The sequence below is a fragment of the Panthera leo genome, chromosome C2, assembly GCF_018350215.1.
Source record: "Panthera leo isolate Ple1 chromosome C2, P.leo_Ple1_pat1.1, whole genome shotgun sequence".
NCBI classification, from domain to species: domain Eukaryota; kingdom Metazoa; phylum Chordata; class Mammalia; order Carnivora; family Felidae; genus Panthera; species Panthera leo.
This window is the reverse complement of record NC_056687.1, coordinates 122,815,615-122,838,083: the sequence shown is the minus strand read 5'-3', so window position 1 is coordinate 122,838,083 and position 22,469 is coordinate 122,815,615. Positions and strand designations below refer to the sequence as shown.

Below are 22,469 nucleotides of genomic sequence, written 5' to 3'. Positions count from 1 at the left end.
CTTCTCCTAGAATGTAGGTCTGGGCAGGGGTATGGAGATAATAAGAGGATTCTGAATTCCCCTGGAAAATGCCAGTGAACACAGGGAACAGAATGACCATTTTACTTGGCATGTTCTTGGAGGAAACGAGTCCTCAGAAAGCTGGGGACCCAGTCCTGCCTGCTGATTCTTACTAGAGTAGAGGAGGAGCACCTGGCCCCCCAGGCCTGTGCAGGCAGGCCCAGAGCTTCTCCGGGCTGAAGAGTAGGAACACTGGGGAGTAGCCCTTGGTTCCCAGTGTCCTTTCTTCTCTGTTCAGTCCTTCAGGAAGCCTAGTCTACCCTCATTCACTTATTCTAAGGTCTGACCCTGTGATGGGAATGTAGGTCCCCATGGTGGGATTAGTAGGAGGGATGAGTTTTACCTTCCTTTACAGAGGATCTGTGTCTTCAGGCAGAACAGGGCTCAAATCCAGCCCCACCCTCCATCAGTCAGCACACTTTGGTTGTCAGTAACAGGAACAGACCCTGGTGGCTGAAGCAGAAGAGGAATTACTAGAGGGTAATGTGAGCAGAGGGAACTCAAAGACCCCATGGAAGCTTGAAGGCCCAGGTTTAATTCCCATCCTTGAGCCAATCCATTCAAGATTCAGTGATCTGGAAAGGTCATTTGGCCTGGCAACCTGGTTTATGGTTCCAATCTAAACAGCAACGAGTATAAGGCATCCCCAATGCAACCATTCTAACTCTGTCTTAGATAAGATTATCCCAGCTTCAGTTTCCTTGTCTATTAAAAAAAAAAAAAAAAAAAGGATGAATGTGCCCATCCAATTTGGAAAGTTTTTTGTAGAAGTGCCTAGCATGGAGCAGGTGATCAACATTCTTTAACTCCAGCATGCCCCAGGGGACTAGAATCAGCACTTGTATCCTCTGTCCGTAGACTCAGCACTACATTTACCAGCACCTGACCTCTTTGTAACACGTCCTCACTGCTTGCAGGCCTTCAGTAAAGAATCTCTTAAGTATTTAAATCGTGTCTTCAAGGATCGCTTCCAGAGATCGAGGGAAAATCCCACCCCAAGTGATTGCTCATGTGGCAGACAGTTTTGAGAACAGGGAGAGACTATCATAGGGGAAGAAATTCAATAACAGCATAATTTAATGAAAGCAATCTTTCTTTGACTGTCTGAAGCTTTATCTGTTTTCTTACACTTTGGGAAAGCACAGACACCACATATTTTTGAATTCTTTATACAACATAATAAAATTAGACTATTTATTATATGTGTGTTAATCAGAATATATCAAATTTTTATCAAGCAGCCAAAATAGCTAACACTTATGGATTTTGCATTATGATGTAGATCTGGGGCAGAGGGATGAATATTTGAGTAACAACACTTAGTCTTTGCTACGACAAAGATCTGGATCCCCTGGTAGAAATAGGAGGTGGGAAAAGTCCCTTTTCTGCCTTGCTCTTATATGTGGCTGGTGGTTTGATCAGAAAAAGCTCTCATTCTGCCTTCCTTCTTCTTCCTCTCCTCCTCCCCTGCCTTGTCCTTTTTCCTTATTCTTCTCTTTGTCCCTCCTGCACCATCTACCTTCTCCTCTTTTCCTCATTCCCTTTCTCCTTTTTTTAATTTCCCCCTACTTCTGCCATGTATGACAATAACAAATTATCCCTGGGTCACAAGACCCACCATTCATTCTTTGGAATAAAACAGTTTCCTTGGTAAAATGTAAGGAGTGCATAGAACAGGAAGCAGACAACTTGTTCTTAGACAGACACCCTTTAACTGGAACTGTTTATACATCCTTACATCTGTGGTAGTTCTCCCCATGCAAGAGGTATCAGAGGTTTGGGAAAAGAAACACTGGGTGGAGAGTTAGGAAGGGATGGGAATCCCTGCTTGGCTTTTAACTACCTGTTACTTTGGGAAACCATAACTCATCCTTCGTTGAAATACTCAGTACAATGCCAGGCACATGGTAAACATTCAGTAACTTAACAGAGTCTGTAGAGCCTAGTGATAGCCATGCAAAAGGAACTTTTCCTCTCTGTGCCCCAGTTACCATATCTGAAAAATCAGGATAATTGTGCTGCTTTTCAAACTGCATCATTATAAGGATTAAATAAGTTAACTCATATAAAATGCTTAACACAGTGCCTGGCATAAAGTATGTACTCATTGTGTGTTTTCTAATATAAAGTAGGTCTGGGTTTGGTCAGGAAAATGGCAAACACTCTAGATATTTCCAGCACAAAGGGATTTCATAGAGGAGATTTGAGGGTGCAGATCTTTAGAGGAACTAAGGGGATGAAAAATCAGCCACCGCTAGTGTTCAGGAAGTCAGGAATTGCAGAACCAAGGGGGGTAACTTGCAAGAGGATGTCCAAATGCTCCTGGCATCACTCCGTCCTGTCTGCCTTCTGCTGGAGAGCCTGCATGGCTGTCCACCACTGCTTAGGAGAGTAGGGACTCCGCACCTCGTCACCTTGCCTCTCTGCTGTTATTCTTACAAAGACAGAAAACCTGTCAACTGCTGGTTAAAATTCCAGGAAATCTAGTTCCCAGGGCTCTAGAACTGTGATACAGGAGAAAGCACAGAGGAGAGAAAATGGCACTAAGTTGCCCAAAACCCATTGGGCAGAGTAGGGAGCATACCCAGGGCTGATGTGAAGATTATGTGAGATTTAGAGTGTAAAACATTTTGTAAACTTCAGAGTTCCAGGCGGGTATTAGATTTTGATGATAACGGGAGGGAAGCAGGAGCAATATGCCCCAACAATGAATCCAAGACCGCATAAGAAAACCTAGGAAACCAAGTGACAGTGTACTGAAGTCACATGCCATGGATAATTTGACACATTTAAGAATTTACCATATGCCAAGTTCTATCATAAAAGCTTTACATGCACTCAGTCATTTAATCCTTAAAAAACCCATGCAAGAGGTACCATCATACACATTTTACAGGTGAGAAATCCTGGTCTGGAGAAGTTAAGTAACTTGCCCAAGGTCACACTGCTTGTAAATGGTCAAGTCAGGATTTGAATCTCAACAGTTTGATTCCGGGACATGGTTTCTTACCTGGTGTGTTGTAGTGGGGAGGAATGCACAGGCTGAGGTTGGCTGATTTCACATTTCCTGGGTGCTAGCTCTGACTGTAGCCAAGTGTCTGTTACATCCTCCACTATGATTATTTTTTTAATTTTTTTCATGTCTATTTATCTTTGAGAGACTGAGAGAGAGACTGAGCACAAGAACGGGAGGGGCAGAGAGATTGGGAGACACAGAATGGGAAGCAGGCTCCAGGCTCTGAGCTGTCAGCACAGAGCCTGATGTGGGGCTCGAACCCACAGACTGCAAGATCATGATCTGAGCTGAAGTCAGATGCTTAACTGACTGAGTCACCCAGGTGCCCCTCCACTATGATTTTTACATCCTCAGAGTAGAGGTTACTTTTTAAAAGCCCAGGTCCTTATTTCTTGCTTCTAGAAGCAGTCTTTTGCCAAGGCTGGGGATGTGCTCTCATATGAAGAGGAATTTGACAAAATGATTAAGCAACTTTGTCCCATCATGGCTGTTCATGGAGCAGAGTTATAACCTGCCCCAAGAACTGCCCCAAGATCCTCATTCAACACAAAGTGGCGCATCCTCTGTGGTTTTCTGAGATCCATGAGAAACTGATTATCATTCAACGGTCAACATAAAAAATTTATTTTTTTTAATTTTTTAATTATTTTTTAAATGTTTATGTATTTATTTTGAGAGGGAGAGAGAGCGTGCGCACATGAGCCGGGAAGGGGCAGAGAGACAGGGAGGGAAAGAGAATCCCAAGCAGGCTGTGTACTGTCGGCACAGAGCCCAATGCAGGGCTCAATCTCATGGGCCATGAGATCATGACCTGAGGTGAAATCAAGAGCCAAAGGCTTAACTAACTGAGCCACCCAACCACCCCCACCAAAATTTAATTTTTTTTTAAATTTCAAGTTCATTAATTACTTTGTATGTGACATATATAGGAAATAAGAACATGCAAATAAAGTCCTTTCTCTTCAGTATAATTGATATTTTCTGCACCTTTTCAACATATAGGAGAAATAGAAATGGTTGGTGTCCTGAGAGACAGTTGTGGCTCCAGGATTTGTAGAATGTGACCCATTTCTTCTAATAGCCTTCCTTCACGTTCGGTTTTCTCCATCAGCTGCTTCTAGAACAGAAATGGCCTTATTTACCTTAGAAAGCCAGAGCATTGTTTTTGGACTAGAAAATGAAACTATTTAAGAAAAATCAAGTACAGAGAAAGCTTAGAAATTACGGTTTGAGTTTTTAAAGTTCTCTACAGCAGAAAGGAAGGAAGAAACCAAACTATGTTCTGCTTCCACTCAGAAGCACATTAGCTGTGGAATGAACGAGACCCTCCCTGAAACCTTCATCAATGACTCAGCATACATAAGCTAATCTGTTTTCTAGCTGCCCCAACAGGAGGATGACAAGGAATAGGAACATGCACCTCATCCAAAAAGTCATCAAGGGGCTGGAACTCAGGAGGTAAAAGCAAAACTAGAATGTTGCTAAGAAAATGTAATAGTTATCCCTTTTTTTTCATGTTTACTTTTGAGGGAGAGACCGTGTGAGCAGGGGAGGGACAGAGAGAGAGGGGGAGACACTGAATCTGAAGCGGGCTCCAGGCTCCGAGCTGTCAGTACAGAACCTGACTCAGGGCTCAAGCTCATGAACCCCAAGATCATGACCTGAGCCGAAGTCAGAGGCTTAACTGACTGAGCCACCCAGATGCCCCAACAGTTATCATTTTTAAAGACGTGCAAAATTTCCCTAGCTGTTGTCAGAAAAAGATGGCTACCCCTATTAACTGAGAGATTCCAACATTTGGGAATAAGATTTTCTGGAGTCCCTGCATTTGCTCTTGTTTTGCCTGTATTAACCTCCATGCCATTTAAGCAAAGATGCAACCTCACACAACCCCTTAGTGGCAAAGTTGTGAGGGATTTGGGGTGGTGCTTTCACAGTAACCCAGTACTCAAGTCTTTGCTCCCTTACTTTATGCTTACTTCTTGGTTTGGAAAGACCCATCCCAGGGCCAAGCAGAAAGTAAAAGTGAGTGTGGAAGACACAGGGGTACTGGGATTGTGCTGAGCTGCAGGGGGGCTGCTCTCACTGAAAGCAGGACCCAGCCAATTGCTGCCTTGTTTGATTGTCGGCACATGTTGCTAGGTATTCTGAGTTTTGAGAAGAACCTGAATTGAAAAGGAAAAAAAAAAAAAAAAAACTCCTGAATTCTAAAGATCAACAACTAGCTGTTTTTGAAACACTGAGTAGGTCAACCTAGCTGGTGTTGGGACCAAATTCAGCCCAGAGGAACCTTCTCCCCAGAGACCTTTCAAGGCAGGTGGCTGCTTTATAAAATAACTAAAGCCCCATGGAATGTGGAGCAAAGCTAATGTTTGGGGTGGGATCTGTTGAGGGAAATGATAATTTGAGTTTGCTTCTAATAACGGATTATGTGGAGTCCCTGCGGGGACAAGGACATCCAAAGAGCCTTCACAAACATGGCCATGTGCAGCAGGATTGAATGGTGCAACCATTCAAACCGTCACAGTGAACCACATGAGCAGAGGTGGTAAAGTAGGAATTTATTTTAACACCACCAGTATGTCAACTCTAACCATGTTCTGCCCCACGTGTAAATTGCAGGGATTATGGACATTCCAGAACCTGGATACATTCATGTCTGAAGAGTAGGGTGTCCAGCCTTTCCTAAAAAATAGGAACAGGAATAGGAGAAGAGGGGGCTTGCATGCAGGGCTGAGGACTTCAGAGTTTCTCATCTCATCAGAGACCTTTTTTGGCCTGTGTTCCCAGAGAGCATGCAGGGGACATCTGGGCTCACACATTAGTTGCGTGTGAGTGAGTTTTAATTAAAGCCCAGGGCTTTAAAAACTCCATGTTTCCCTCAGGTAACCTTTAAAACCACAATTCCTTAATTCAGAGAATTCAAATCCCCTTAAGAAAACAAGGTAGCTTTTTATCTAGGAGTAATGTTGCTTCCAGACTCCTTTTCTTGATGTGTTTTTTAATGCTTTATGGATGCTGCTCCCTCCTTGTTCAGAGCAAACCCTATCTTGGTATCCTAGAGGCTGGTAAATGCAGTTGGAGGGACACCTGTGGTCCCAGGATGGAGAGGTGGTACCCAGCCCTTCAACACTGTCCAGCAGATTCAGCTCTGGTGTCAGAGGCAGCTGGATCTCCTGCACAAACACTTGGTAAAGAGAAACTTCTAGAAGGCACCTCTTGGAAGCCTGGCTTCCTCCAACCTTCCTGGCTGACCATGGCACCTCCCTGGGAATGTGCTATGTCAGGTCGTGGGATACAGAAGTGTCTCCAAAAGGCGCTGTCATCATTATCATATCTATACCCACCTAGGGCTTTCTCTTTGCTCCACACTTTGGCCATAGTTGGTCACTCCACCTTCAGGGCCATTGGGCACTATTTTTGTCCTCATTCTATAGATTGGGGAATAGAGGATGAGAGGGCTTATGTTATGTTCTCAGCATCTGTAAATGGCTTCAGGCCCAGGCAGTTGGCTCTGGATGCTGTTCTCTGACCTACTGTGCTATTCTGCCTCTCACGGTTCCCTGCAGCCAGGAAAACAACATCCAGATGAGAACAATCAATACATCAGTTCAACTTTAAGGTGCAGACTGGGCTGTGTCACCTGACGCTGAACTCCTCAAAGGCCTACAGACGAGTCTGCCCACAGCACCCCCCAGCAGAGGTTGCCCCTTCCAGGTGCCATCTCATATGTTCATGATACTATACACATCAGTGTTATGATGTGTTTAGTCACTAGCCTGCAACACTGGCCGAGGAGAGAGTGCAAGTACCCTGGGAGAATAGAATTGTGGACCATTATGTGGAATTTGGTTCCTGTCTTCCCACCTGAGTCCCATGGTTAGTTTATGGACAGTTTCCATTTTTAGCCTGAAATTGGCCTAGGTGTCTTTAACTTTGGAACCAGGCCTCCTTGCCTGGGCAGCATAGCAAGCACTCCATCCATGTCCATTACTATTAACTCTCTAAGTCATGGAGAAGATTCAGGGTATATTCAGAGGCAGATTTGCCAAGAGCCGTTTCCATTCACTTTAACAGCAATGTCTTCAGTGCCCAGTACTGAGCATGCCTGAGCAGAACTGGAGCCTTCTTCCATAATGCTTTCTAATGGAAAATCCAAAAGCAAGGCCCAAGAACTCAGAGAAAGAACACAATACCCAATACCATTTGTGCTGATTGATGATAGAGACAAGGCAGTTTCCATCCAGAGAAGGAAAAAAAGTGAAATTGACAGATGTCTCTGCGTGTCCAGGACTGCGTGCTCAGGACTGTCACCTACGCTGTGGCCTTAGATCCTCACAACTAGCTGGTGAGCTTAATAGTATTATCTGGGGCCAGAAAGGACAGAAAGTGATCTGAGGCACTGGCTCTGTGGGACCATGGGTTTGTGACTACAAGGAGACAAGGTTGAGAGCGGGGGCAGGGGGAGTGGAGAGCAGAAGACAGGTGAGGAGTTAGCCAGGCTCTGGACACACATTACCTTACTGGGTCTGACTTCAAAATAAACAACCACCCAGTCAAAGCAGAAATCATGGACCAAGCCTTGTTCTTCTCTGTACCTCTATAATGGCTGAAAAAAATGTTTTATATTATTGAAAGAATGAATTAATAGTATCATTTGAGGGCTCTTACGGAGCAGAAACATGATGGATACTCAGAAGAATAATAAATTTAAACCCATGATTGCTGTCCTCAAGTCTTTCCCTCTGACTTTAATTCTCAATTATCTCTCCACATGTCTGCAGCTAAGAACTGAGCATCTCATTAGAATATGGGGCAAATGCTGAAGACACAGAATTCTAGGAGGCAGGAAAACAGGCTAGATCGGGAGCCCCTGAGGGTCTCATTCTAACTCCAGCAAACCCTGGGGCTTCCAGGGACATCTACACCCTTCAGGTGGTTGGGGATGAACGGCGCAGAAGGTTGTTTGGTGCCTGCTGTGAGACCCAGGTATTTAGGGTCTACAAGGCTCACAGGGCAGCCATGACTGGGAAGCCATAACTGGCATGTGGCCCCCAAAACTAGAATTTATTTGTTCCCCAGAGTTGATCAACACCAAGAGGCTGTCTCACACAGTACCTAAGTACACTGAGGCTGGTGTTAAAACCAGAAGGCCAGCAAGACATAAAAGCAAGAATATAACCAGACCACCGCATGTCCAAGACCAGAGTTAGGAGGAAACGTCAGACAACTCACATTTTAATCTTTTTATTCACTTTGAAATTGCATCGTGTCCATCTTCATTCCAAGAGCAGGCCATCCACAGGCCCTGGGCAGGATGTGTTGGAGGGGCACAGTCTCTCCCCTGGTTGTTTCTCAAGTAGGCAGGGCTCTGTCTTCAGGTTAGCTCTTTGTTTTCATAAGAAAAGACTTCAGCCAAATAAGCGTGTCTAGCTCAGGAAGAACTTTATTAGTAAAGTATCTCTTGTGCCTCTAGGCTCTCACTGGTATGTATTGCCTTCAGTAGCGTGGGGCCCAGAGTGGAAGGGCACCTTTTTGTATCTCATGTCGAAAGCTTGGATTTTCAGTAGATCTGAACCATAGCCTAGGCCACCACATTAATTGCTTTAACTTCTTACTTCTCATTTTCCTGATGTATAACATGGAAAAATAGCATCAAGTCCAGAAATTTGGAGTAAATGGCATGGCATATGAAAGTGGTGCAGGGCTGAGCTCCAAAATGGGGCCATTCATGGGTGCATTTTAATCACAAGGACAGCCTTCAGTGTCCCCTTGGGCTTCCCCTCCTTCTACTTCCTTCTCAGCAGTTAGAATTCAGACAATGTCTGCAAAGACAGGATTGTGCTCAGAAGGGGTTGACAAATCTTTGAGTGGGCACCAAGCACCAATATTCACAGAGAGGCCCAGTACAGAGGCCCAAATTCCTGCCTCTATTATACCACAAATTCTGACCTACGCAAGGCAAGGGGACTAATAAGTGGTCCTGAACAGGGCAGACCTTGGTCCATCCAGTCTCCTACTGCAAAAATTCCCACATCTTGGTGGCATCTTCATGCAGTTTGGGGGAAGTAGATGTTGACAGATAAGTTGATATTTCCATTCTTGCTAACTTTAGAGCTGGCACCTAGCTTAATGCTTTTATAGACTGAGGATAAATGCTCTTTTGTAGAGCATGAAGAATCTCATGGGGAGAATTTAGGAGCTAGAACTCTAAGGCTTGGGTGAGAGGTTCAGACTCCAGTGGCCCCAGGCCTGAGGGAGGGAGGAATCCACTCTGCCGATCTGGTAAAGTACAGAGCACAGTGCCTGGCCCACATTCCAAATACTCCTCACTGTTAGCTTTATATCATTGTGACTCTGCGGACTCCTGGCCATGCAGGGCCTGGTAAGGGTCCTGGCACAAAGTAGGACCACAGTAAATGTTTACTGTGAGTGAGTGAGTGAGTGAGTGGACAGATTTGAATCCCACCCAGCCCTCACTCAGCTGCCCATAAGTCTGTGATTTCAGAGCCTTGAGAGAGAAGGTGCTTCTTGACCCTTTTTTCACTATGCTTCCCAAGTTGGCCCATGACTATATCAGGCTGCCCACCTCACTTAAAGGAATAGCTCTGTCCAGGAGACCAGCTGTAAAGCAGGAGCCATCACTAGTCCAGGCTAGGTGCAGGACTGGGCACTGTGCACACAGCATTAGGGACCAGCAAGAAAACCTAGCCGGGCACTGGGCATCAGGCACCTGGCACCAGGCAGGTACTCACAGCTGGAGGCCCTGACCCCTGTAGACCACTGACCATTCCCAGGCTCAGCCTAGAGGCTCCCTGAAGTTTCCTGCACAAGGTCTAGGCAGGAGCCAAGAATCTGCTGCTGAAACAGACCTCCGCAGTGAGTCAGGAAAAAGACTGAGGGATCTGAGTACGGATGGCACCTGTTCCAGTGTAGACACAGCAACCTATTGCAGGAGTACCTGTCAGACAGGTCAAAAATCCCTTATCCAAAATTTTAAAAAGCTCTGAATCCTGAAAGCCTTTTCATAAATTTGATGTCAAAACTCACTGGGTGAGAATATTTGACTGAAGTAACAGAAAAGTATTTATACTATTTATTTATCTCACTTAATGTTAATGTTTCTATATTTAACTACATAAATATTAGCATGTTTGATTGTGAGACATTGCCCTCAATCCTGCAGGGAGTGGAACATAATATAAATTGTGTGTGCCACATTAGCTTCCTAAATGCCAAAGCGCACCCCCCCACACACACACACACAAAAACACCAACAAAACAAAACAAAACAAAACCCCTGAATTCTGCAACCCAATTGGCCTCAAATAGTTTGATTAAGAAAATATACACCTGGAATAGTAAGATTGGCAGCTAGCACTCATACTGGGTCTTACATCTAAATGCCTCACTCTATTCTCTCTTTTAATCCTTGCCAAAATCTTAAAAGGTGGATGCTATCATTTTTATCCCTGTTAAAGAGAAGGGAAAACTGAGGCTCAAAGAAATAAAATAACTTGCTGAAAGTAGACACAGTAAGCGATAGAGTTAAGAATCAAACCCAGGCAATCTGCTTGAATGTCAGCCTTTTTAACAGCTGTTCTATGCTGAATTGGAGTAATGTTAACTAAGAAATGTCTTACTCACCCAGCGACCTTGTCTGCCTGGGCCAGAGACGATGTTTTACCCGGAGCTGGCAACAAGCCTCCATCTTTGTCAAATATAAGATGCATGGAAAAATCAACAGGACAATGCATTAATTAGCAATTAGAGTGTACTTACAACACAATCCCTAATCTTAATGATAATTTATTTCATTTATGCTGCTGAGGCATCTGAACAATTCCTTATCCATTAAAAAAAAGGGCGGAAGAAGAAGAAGAAAGAAAATTTTTAAAAGTGGAGACTGCTTTTCCATAAGACAGGGCCATGTCTAAGTCATGTTTGAGAGGCACTCTGCAAAGCCCCCAGCCCCCAGTACCTGGACCAGACCCTAATGGGACCTGGATCCTGTGGCTGGCCTTTGGACAAAGCTGTAGGAGACCCTTGAATACTAGGGTGATAAACCGGCCCTTTCTGAGGGATGCACTTCCTGTTTGCAAAGAGGGGTCCTGAGAACGCCTTTTTTGCACCTGGCTTTCCGCCATATCAACATCCACTTTCCTAGGCGGGTTTATTTCCTATCTGCCACAGTGCTGGGTAGAAATGTCTAGTAGACACACTACCAACATCAGGAGGTCGAGATGCTCTCTCTTGGGCCTCGGTCTGCTGTGCTGAAATTAATGCTCCTAACTTCCCATTGGGAAGCCTTAGTGATTACTCGATCCCTGGCAAGAACTTCAGCCCCTGCCCCAAACCCTGTTCCTGTGGCTGTTTTATTCTACATGCTTCGGTGTTCAGTGTTGACTCTTGTTTCAAGGAGACCTGCACACAACTTAATGAAGACCAGATCAAGTTTTGCAGGTAAATCTGGTTCTTGGTAAACTACAGTTCCCACAGGCATGTGTGGCATGCTCTGCAGCCAGGAAGGTTTTGGGAATATGTGCTGTCCTCCGCACCCTGGAAGGCCACCTCTGAGGATGAGTTCACTTGGAGGAATGGGGTGTTTTGGTGGGACCACTCAGGGCTAGTTCCCTTCTGATGAGTGATGCCTGGATGGGTTTTGGATTCTTTTATCTACTTACCTGGTCCTTCCTAGAAGCAATGCAGAGAAACAATTACTCGTGTGGGTTGTAGAGTTATATAATCTGGATTCAAGCCACAGCCTGACCCCCCCCTATCTCTGTGACCATGGGCAAATTATGGAACCGTCTTAACCCTCAGTTTTCTCACCTGTAGAAGGGAATAACAATGAGAACTGGTTCTCAGTATTGTTTTGAGAGTTAAATGGGATAATGGCTGAAAAAAGCTCAGCACAATTCCTAGAACTCAAGAAGTAATAGCTATTATTTTTAGTCATGTAACCAGCATTCATTGGGCACTTACTGTGAGCCAGGCACTGTCCTAGACAGTAGAGATACAGCAGGGAACACAACGGGAAGTTCTCTAGCACAGAACTTACCTTTCTGTGTTCATTGCGGTCCTATTCATGCAAGCCTCACAGACAGAAACCTAGCGCGGCAGCCTTCCTCCAAGTGTGACCCAGAACACTTTTGTCTGAGTCCCTGGTCAGATAACTTTTTTTAAAAAAATCTGATTATAATCTTACAGTCAGTAATTATAACTCTCCAGTCTTATAATAATCTGTAGATGCCCCATGCACAGCCTCAGATCAATAGGTCTGGGCCATCCTACAGTAAAGAGGCCTGCTTAACTTTGATTAAACCTGTGTTTCTCGAACTTACATGACCACAAGAAATCGTTGCTAATTCCTGTTAGACTGACAGCCATGGGTCTACGCTCAGAGGAGCACATGAAGGCAGTGCTCAGCTAGAGATGACTCAACAGGCAAGTACAAGATAGAGTGAGGAGTACCTGGGTCTGTACTTTACCGAGCTGCGAAACAAATCCTTCCCTGCTCTCAGGGGCAGGAGGCTCTCTCCAGTAGCCAGCGCTGGCCTGCTGTCAGGGTCTGTCCCAGGTGCATCGGCCTGTGTGTGAATTCAGTATCAACAACTAGAGGAGCATCAGCCTGACCATCCTGGTCCACAGACGCCCAGCTCTGGGGCACAGGCTCACGTCTCCCACTGCAGACCTCTCTCCTGCAGCCCCTGCACAGGACTCCTTCCCTTGTGGGCCGCTACATTCCTTCCTCACTGGGAGTTACTTCTGGAGAGGTGGGAAGGGCAGGGCTTGAGCCCTAAGTGCTAAACTTTCCCTCCTCTGCAGAGAGGTCCATAAATCTGTAACCAATGTTTGCCCCCTTTGGAATAAACTCCTAATTGATTTCTAAAGATTGCTGTTTGCAAATTAAATTATACTTCCCTTATCCATTATATAAAGAAGCATAAAGCAGTCACCTCTCCTGGGCACACACCCCCTCCTCAGACTCCTGGGGTGTGATTACATTACTTCAATTGCAGGGCTTCCATTCAACTCAAGCTACATGAATTGTTTCTCTTGCTTGTTTAATTGCCCATGTCTTATTACAGAGACAATTTATTGTTTTAGTGCAGCATAAAGTTCAAATATTTTATGCAAGATGAATACGGCCACTGACATTTTTATTCTCTTCTCAAGTTCACACATACAAAATCCACATTGGAAACTTTTCAAAATGTTTGTGGCCAATACTGCAAAATGTCAAAACCTCCATAAGCTGTTTTGTTGTTGGTTTTTTCAAAGAAAAGACTCTAAAGAGTATATTTCCTTTTCTAACATTGCTGGGGATTTTATGGAGTGATACTTACTGGCACAAGCTCATGAAGAACGTCCCCTAGGTGTGAAAATGCCTTTGAAAACACATTGGGAATGAACTGTGAAAACACATTGGGAATGAACACAATGTGAAAACACATTGGGAATGATATACACAACAACTGGAATCATTAGAAAATGGTACTGAATGAAAAAAGCCAATCCCCAAAGGCTACAACCCGCATAACTCCATTCAGATAACATTTTTTGAAAGACAAAATTATTGAAATGGAGAATAGCTTAGTGGTTGCCACAGGTTTCGGAGGGGGAGGAAAGTGAGGATAGTAGGTGTGGCTCTAAAAGGGTAAAGGGAGGGATCCTTGTGGTGATGGAATCTGTATCTTGGCTGCATCCACGTTGATATCGTGGTTGTGATACTGTGCTATAGCTTTGCAAGATGTTGCTACTGGGAAAAAACGAGTAAAGGGTACACAGGATGATTTCTTATAACTGCGTGTGGATCTATAATTATCTCAAAATAAAAGTGTAATCTAAAAAGCACATTGAAAAACACAGAGAAGTGACTAGATACATGTATAGCTATGCAACAAAACTTGATCCATTGTACAATTGGGCATTGTACAAATTAGTATGGATATTCATTGTACAATTCTTTCCACTCTTCTCCATGTTCCACAATTTTCACAGTAAGCTATTGGGAAAAATATACTGGAAATGTGAGCAATAGCCCTGACAGGACACTTGTTATATTCTGTTTTTCTTCTTGTGTTTGTTTGTTTGTTTGTTTGTTTGTTAGCGGCTATCCAAACAGGTGTAAAGTATAGCTCATGGTGGTTTTCATGTCCCTGATGATTAGTGATGTTGAGAAAATTTTCAGACACTTGTTAGGCATTTGTCTTCTTTGAAGAAATGTCTATTCAAATCTGTTTGCCTATTTTGAAGTCAGGTATTTAGTTTTTTGTTATTGACTTGTAAGAGTTCCTTGTGGTTTTTGGATACTTACCCCTTACCTGCTATAAGTTTGCAAATAATTTCTCCCATTCTATACGTTACCTTTTCACTCTGCTGATTGCTTCCTTTGCTACACAGAAGCTTTTTAGTTTAAGTTAGTCACACGTGTCTAAGTTTGCTTTTATTTCCTCTGCCTTTGGTGTCATACTCAAGAAAGTATTGCCAAAACCAAAATTATGAAGCAATTGCCCTACATTTTCTTGTAGGGTTTTGTAGTTTCTTACATTTCTGTTCTTACATTTAAGTATTTAATCCCTTTTTAGTTTCTTTTTGTTTATGGTGTAAGTGTCCAATTTTATTCTTTGCAGATGGATATCCAGTTTTCCCCAGCACCACTTATTGAAGAGACTGTCTTTTCCCTATTCTGTTCTATCTAGGTATCTATCTATCTGTTCTTTTCCCTATCTCTGTTCTCTCTAGGTATCTAATCTGATTTATGCCAGTATAATCCATTGTTGATTACTGTAGCTTTATAATATGCTTTGAAATCAGGAAGCTTTGTTCTTTCTCAGGATTATTTTGGCTATTCAGGATCTTTTATGGTTCCACGTGAATTTTGGGATTGTTTTTCTATTTCTGCAAAAAGTAACATTAAAATTCTAAGGAGGTTGCATTGAATGTACAGAATGATTTGGATAGTGTGGACGTTTTAATATTAAGTCTTCCAGTCCATGAAAATAGGATGTCCATTTGTTTTTGTCTCCAATTTCTCTCATCCGTGTCTTGTAGTTTTCAGTGTACAAGTCTTTCACCTAATCAGCTGATCCCTAAGGATTTTATTCTTTTTGGTGTTACAGTAAATGGTATCACTTATTAATATCCTTTTAACATAGTTCAGTGTTAGTATATAGAAATGCAACTGATTTTTGCATATTGAATTTGTGTTCTCCGACTTTACCAAATTTGTTTGTTAATTCTAACTTTTCAGGGAGAATCTTTAGGGTTTTCTACATATAAGACCATGTTATCTGTAAATGGGGACAATTATACTCTTCCTTTCTGATTTGAATGCCTTTTATTTCTTTTTCTTGCCTGACTGTCCTGGCTAGGACTTCCAGTACTATGTTAAATAGAAGTGAGAGTGAGCTTCCTTGCCTTGTTCCAGATCGTAGAGGAGAAGCTTTCAGTTTTTCACCTTTGATAATGATGTTTGTTGTGGACTTATATGGCTTATATTATATTGAGGTAATTTCCTTCTATTCCTAGATAGTTGATCATTTCTTCATGAAAAGGTGTTGAACTTTTTCAAATGCTTTTCTTGCTTCTATGGAGAGGATCGTGTGATTTTTATCCTTCATTCTTTCAAAGTGGTGTATCACATTGGTTGGTTTGCATATGTTGAAACATCCTTGTATCTCAGAGATAAATCCTACTTGGTCATGGTATAATGATCCTTTCAAACTGTTGTTGAATTCAACTTGCTAACATATTGTTGAAAATTATTGCATCGATATTTGTTAGACATATTGGCCTGTAGCTTTTTCTATTTTATTTATTTATTTATTTATTTATTTATTTATTTATTTAGTAGTGTCATTGTTTGCTTTAGTATTAGGGTAATGCTGGCCTCATAAAATGAGTTTGGAAGTATTCCCTCCTTTTCAGTTTTTTTGAAAGTTTGAGAAGGATTGCTGTAAATTCTACTTTAAATGTTCGGTAGAATTCTCCAGTGAAGCCATCTGGTCCTGGGCTTTTCTTTGTTGAGAAGTTTTTGATTACTGGTTCAATCTCCTTACTAGTCATAGATCTGTTCATATTTTCTATTTCTTCATGATTCAGTTTTGGTAGGTTGTATGTTTCTAATAATTTATCCATTTCCTCTAGGTTAACCAATTTGTTTGGCATATAATTGTTCACAGAAGACTCATCATTCCTTATTTCTTTTCTAAAGAAAATACTTATTTATTTATTTTGAGAGAGAGATTGAGAGAGAGGAAAAAAAAGCATGAGCAGGGGATAGGCAGAGAGAGAGAGAGAGAGAGAGGGAGAGAGAGAGAGGGGGAGAGAGAGGGAGAATCCCAAGAGACTACACACTCAGTGCAGAGCCCAATGCAAGCCTCAATCTCACGACCGTGAGATCATGACCGGAGCCAAAATCAAGAGTCAGATGCTTAACCAACTGCACCACCCAGGTACCCCTTTTTTTCTTATTTCTGTGGCATCAGTTGAAATGCCTCTTCTTTCATTTCTAATTTTGTTTGAACTTTTTCTCCTTTTTTCTTAGGTAGTCTAGCTAAAGGTTCATCAATTTTGCTGATCTGTTCAAAAAACCAACTCTTAATTTCATTGATTTTTTTCTATTCCTTTTCTATTCTCTATTTCATTTATTTCTACTCTAATTTCTATTATTTATTTCCTTCTCCTAATTTTAGGCTTAGTTTATTATTCTTTTTGTAGTTCATTGAGGCTTAAATTTATGTTGTTTGAGATCTTTTTTTTTTAATGTAGATGTTTACCACTATAAACTTCACTGTTGGTATTACTTTTACTGCATCCTATAATTTTTCATGTGTTATGTTTTTATTTTCATTTGTATCAGGACATTTTCTAATTTCCCTTTTGATTTCTCCATTGACTCATTGGTTGTTCAAGAGTATATTTAATTTCCATATACTTGTGTATTTTGCAATCTTCTGCCATTGATTTCTAGTTTATTTTATTGTGGTCAGAAAAGATACTTGGTATGATTTCAATTTTCTTAAAGTTAAGACTTTTTTGTGATCTAACACATAATCTATCCTGAGAATGTTCTGTGTGCACTTGAAGAATATGTATTCTGCTCCTGTTAGGTGGTCTGTCTGTTGGGTGTGTTTAGTCTATAATGTTATTCAAGTCCACTGTTTCTTTATTGATCTTCTATCTGGATGTTCTATCCATTATTGAAAGTGGGGTATTGAAATCTCCCACTATTATTTTTTCCTACTGTTATTATATTGCTATTTCTTCCTTCAATTCGGTCAATGTTTGCATAATATATTTGTATAGTGTGGTATTAGATTCATATATACTTACCATTATACCTTCCTGATGAATTTCCCCTTTTATTGTTACATAATGTCTTCTTTATCTTTTGTGACAGTTTTGACTTAAAGTCTATTTTGCCTGACATAAGTATGGCCATCTCTGCTGTCTTTTGGTTGACATTTACATGGAATATATTTTTCCATCCTTTCATTTTCAGCCTGTATTAGTTCTTACATATAAAGTGAAACTCTAAGATAGCATATAGTTGGATCTTGTTTTCTTTATTTTTTATTTTAGAGGGAGAGAGAGAGAGAAGGGGGGGCAGAGGGAGAGAGAGAATCTCAAGCAAGCTCCACTCTCAGTGTGGAGCCCAACACAAGGCTTGATCCAATGACCCTGGGATCATGACCTGAGCCAAAACAAAGAGTCAGACACTCAACTGATTGAGCCACCTAGTACCCGCCCCCTTTAAAAATCTGTTCAGTCATTCCATGTATTTTGATGAGGGAGTTTATTATTTATTTTGAGTAGGCTTTATGCCCAGTGCAGAACCCAATGTGGTACTTGAACTCACAACCCTGAAATCAAGACCTGAGCTGAAATCAAGAGTTGAATGCTTTATTGACTGAGTCACCCTGACATGCCATCTTTTGATTAGGGAGTTTAAAATTTTTACATTTAAAGTAATTACTGATAGAGGGCCACCTGGGTGGCTCAGTCAGTTAAGCGTCCGACTTTGGCTCAGGTCATGATCTTGTAGTCTGTGAGTTTGAGCCCCACATCGGGCTCTGTGCTAACAGGTCAGAGCCTGGAGCCTGCCTCAGATTCTTTGTCTCCCTCTCTCTCTGCCCCTTTCCCACTCACACTCTGTCTCTCTCTCTCTTCCTCAAAAATAAATAAACATTTAAAAAATTTTTAAAGTAATTACTGATAGAAAAGGACTTACTATTGACATTTTGTTCACTATTGACATTTTGTTCATTGTTTTCTGCCTGTCTTATAGAAGTTTTGTTCCTCTTTCTCTCTTTTGCTATCTTTTTTGTGTTTTATTAATTTTTTTTTGTAGGGGCATGGCTTGATTGCTGTCTCCTTTTTTTGTATTGTCTATAGGCATTTTCTTTGTGGTTACCATGGGGCATACATAAAACATCTTATAATTATAACAGCTGGGTTTGCATTCACTTTGGATGCAGTGTCCTTTTAACTGGTTTCTGGTGTTCTCACAAAGGAATTGGTTTGCGTGTTGTTGGATCAGTATCTTTATGAGAGAAGGAGGGTCTGGGGATTTCCAGTCCACCAACTTGCTCCCTAGCATCCTGAGTTATCTGTCTTTGACAAAGCAAAAACTGTATTTATGCTCCTCAGGTGGTTATTCAGAAGAGCCAGAAATTATTCAGAGAGGTAAGAAAGTAGGTATCTAAGTAAGTGAAGGGGGAAGTGGGGAAGCCACGATGCTTACTCTGGTAGCCTTCCAATACTATTCCCATCCTCTTCTTCACAGATTCCCCCAGGGCTTCTGGGGATTCAGCTCTCCAGGCTTCTCCTTATAAAGATGTTCTCTTACAAAGGCAAATCAAGATCTTGCTCTGTGCAATGTAAATTTCTAATAATAAATTCCTTTCTACCCTGTGGGGACATAGACAGTCTTCAGCTGGCTAGTTCTCTCACTGTGCTCTCGTGATTGTCACGCTGAACAGGATGTGATGTGGGAGCTCAAACTGTTTTTTTTTTTTTTTGAGATACAATTATTATAGAATCTATCACACGATATTAAAATTATTGCTTTCTGATCTGTCTTCTCTAATAGTCTGTGAGCATTTTGAAGGATGTGCCTGATTCATCTCTTTGCCCTTAGGGTAGGGCTTGGTAAAGTAAATGCTTAGCCAGTGTTTCCTGCATGACTAGAATGGATGGGTGGATGGATGGATGGATGGATGGATGGAGCGAGCACTGATGGACTATCAGGCCACAGTGAGCAGGGGCAGGAGGTAGTTTGGGCATTGATTTTTGATGTATGTAACAGTATATCCTAACAGCAGTGACATGAGACGAATATATTTGTTGGAAAGGTTCCACATGGCAATGTAGTGTGGTCAAACAGGCAGCTAGCCTAAGTGCAAAGGGATATGTCAAAACCATGGGTATTTTAGACCCACCTGTAATATCCTCAATGAGTAGACATAGTCCAGTCCCTGAAACATGCCTCAAATAGTAAATACAGCCATTTTAGAAACCACCTTTGAATGTCCTGTAAACCCTACATATGATACCAAACTGATATTTGTAGAGGGAATCCTTCCCAAATCACCCTCAGAATATTATAGTCTCCCTAGAGACAAAGAACCTTATGTAGGATCTCAGGAGACTTTACTAGCAGGTCAGCTTGGCAATTCCTGAAGGCAACAAGATAGCTCAAACTTGGGTTTTAAACAGGGAAATAATTCTCTCATTTATTTTATAAGTCAAGTATTTCTCCATAGTAAAATATTTAATGTAGATTCTCCCCTAATTCAGGCCTTTCTCATCCCCATGACAATCAAAGCCCATGGTGAGCATTGGGAAAGGAGATATTATCAAGAGATAAAGGGGACCAGTAGGATCTTGACTTTTTTAAGGGAGTTCCCACTATGTCAGGATGTCACCCAAGAGTCCTTCATACCTGAAGTAGATATACTGTCTCCCCTTCCTGGCTCCAGAGTTGTTAATATCCTTCCCATCATCCAGCACTGGATGAACTCCACAATTTCATAAATAGTAACCCTCTAAGTTTTAAATATCTAAGTGTATCCCCATCACACACAAAAAAAGAGATTGAAATAAGGTTTTATGATTTAAAAAAAAAATGCAGACTGTCTCAGGAGCAGAGAATTAATCATCACAAAAATACCTTCCACAGTAAAACACAAGGGGAGGAGACAAATTCAGGTCAGGCAAGTCTGAAATACCCAGCACTATGCCCTTTAACTAGTTTTCCCATTATAGCTCATCTCAGGTCTAGAGCAGTACTCCACACAGAGGTGTTCAATAAGAACCTGAGTTTCTCTTACCTGATTCCCAGTTCAAGTGTCCTGCACATTCCATCCCTCAACTCTTGTCCCTTGGTTGTCTTTTCTAGATAATATTGAAGAGGTACTGAACTGTAAGATCCATTTAGGTAGGGACTGTAACGTTTCAGTGCATTTTTGAATTGCAACATGGAGCATAATGCCAGGTACGTGATAGTCACCTTATTAGCCTCTGCTGAATTAAAGGCTTAAAGGTTTCAGATTTGAGTTGTATGATGAGGTGGTGAGGAGCACAGGCTTCCTATATTTAAAACCCAGCTCTGTCATTTTCAAGCCATGTAATCTAGGGTGAGTTTTTGTTGTTTTTTTTTTTTTTAACAGAGGATAATAATGGTACTGGAGTATTGGTACTGGGTATCACTGGGTTGTCGTGAAGTTAAATAAGTAAATATTTTCAAAATGTTTATAACGGTGTGTAGAGTACAGTACCTACTAAATAAATGTTATTCATTTTCTTATTGAAATCTCTGATGTGGCTTATGGAATAGAAGTGCATAGGCTTCAAAACCAAAACAAGACAAAACACTTCACGGATGTATGTTTCAATGCCACCTCCAAAATCTACTGGCACTGCAAACCTAGTCAAGTTGCTTTTCCCACTGATTCCCAGCTCTCTCTCTCTTTTTTTCCCCTTTATTTTCCAATTTTTTGTGGTTTTTTTTGTTTTGTTTTCTTGTTTGCTTATTTGTTTGTTTTAGTATAATTTATTGTCAAGTTAGCTAACATGCAGTGTATACAGTGTCCCCATGGTTTCAGGAGTAGATTCCCATGATTTGTCACTTACACATAACACCCAGTGCTCATCCCAACAAATGCCCTCCTCGATGCCCATCACCCATTTTCCCCTCTCCCCCCCCATCAACCCTCAGTTTGTTCTCTGTGTTTAAGAGTCTCTTATGGTTTGCTTCCTTCTCTTATTTGTAAAATAAGAATAATCAGATCCAGACATACAGCTGTTGGAAGCGTTATAGGAGTTAGTCCATGTGCCATCCCTGACAATGACTGTTATGTCACTCTTTCTTGGCCCTCCTCCTCTCCTCCTGGGTGTCCTTTCCTTTCCTCATGGTTTCCCTACTCTGTCCATCTCTCCCCAGGAATTCCTCCTAGGCCTTCTGTTCTTCTTACTGTATGCACTCTTTCTGTGTGACCTCATCGTTACCACGGCTTCTATCACAGTCCCAATGTTCTAAACTCCTGCCTCTTGCCCTGATCTCTCCCCTAAGTCCCAGTTCCAGTATCTTCACTAGTCTGGCTTACAGCCACAGAAAGTTAACAAGTCCAAAGCTGAAGTCATCACTCCGCTTCCAAACCCAATCCTCCTCTGTATTGCACTAAATGACATCAGCACCCACCCAGTTAGTCTGAAACTTGGGTGTCTTCTTAAACACTCTCTCACACCAAGCTTTATCAGATCTAGCTTTTAATTCTTTCCAATACTATTCCCTTCTCTCTGACCCCTGTTAGTAGCTTAGTCAGGGCACCAGCTCTTTCCTAGGTGACTTCCAGAGTGTCTTGAACACTGGCCTCTCCTCTATATTGTCACCCCTATAGTCTTCATTTCTATACCAAAGTCTTAGTAAAATGTCTTTAGATTAAAAAAAAATTCAGACATTGTTTCTCCTTGGTTTAAAAGGCCTCATTGTACTCCCATTGCCCTAAGAATTGGACCCCCTTTCTTCAGACTGAAAAGGTCTTTGACAGTCTGGCCCCAGATTGTCCGTCACCCCATTTCCCTGCATTTCCTACTTACACTCAGTTTTCTGGTTCTGCAGTCACATTGCTTTAAGTTCACATGCTCCTTCCACCTATAGCCTTTGCACATTTTTCACTCTGCCTCTCCTTCACTTGGTTGACTTTGCATCCTCCAAGTCTTGAGATATCAATAGAGGCTTACCTTCTCCCTGATAGCTGCTTTTAATTCCCTTCTCCTGGTCTGTATACGGTGCCCTCCTCCAAGCTCATGTAGTACGTCTTAGCTTTCACCTTTCTAGCACACACAACATTGGCTTGGTCTGTGTATTTATACCTTCTTCCCC

At 41.9% G+C, this 22,469-nt stretch overlaps 1 protein-coding gene and 1 long non-coding RNA gene across 2 annotated transcripts in view; one reads left to right on the top strand and one right to left on the bottom strand.

The window, feature by feature from the left end:
- CLSTN2 (calsyntenin 2) overlaps positions 1-22,469 on the top strand; it is a 398,548-nt gene that overhangs the window by 63,804 nt on the left and 312,275 nt on the right. The gene's annotated exons all lie outside the window — the stretch shown is intronic.
- LOC122229537 lies at positions 10,726-21,498 on the bottom strand. The gene is made up of 3 exons (XR_006207030.1): positions 21,385-21,498; positions 12,551-12,666; positions 10,726-10,787 (listed from the first exon to the last, which is right to left on the bottom strand). It is a non-coding gene; the product is annotated as an uncharacterized LOC122229537 (long non-coding RNA).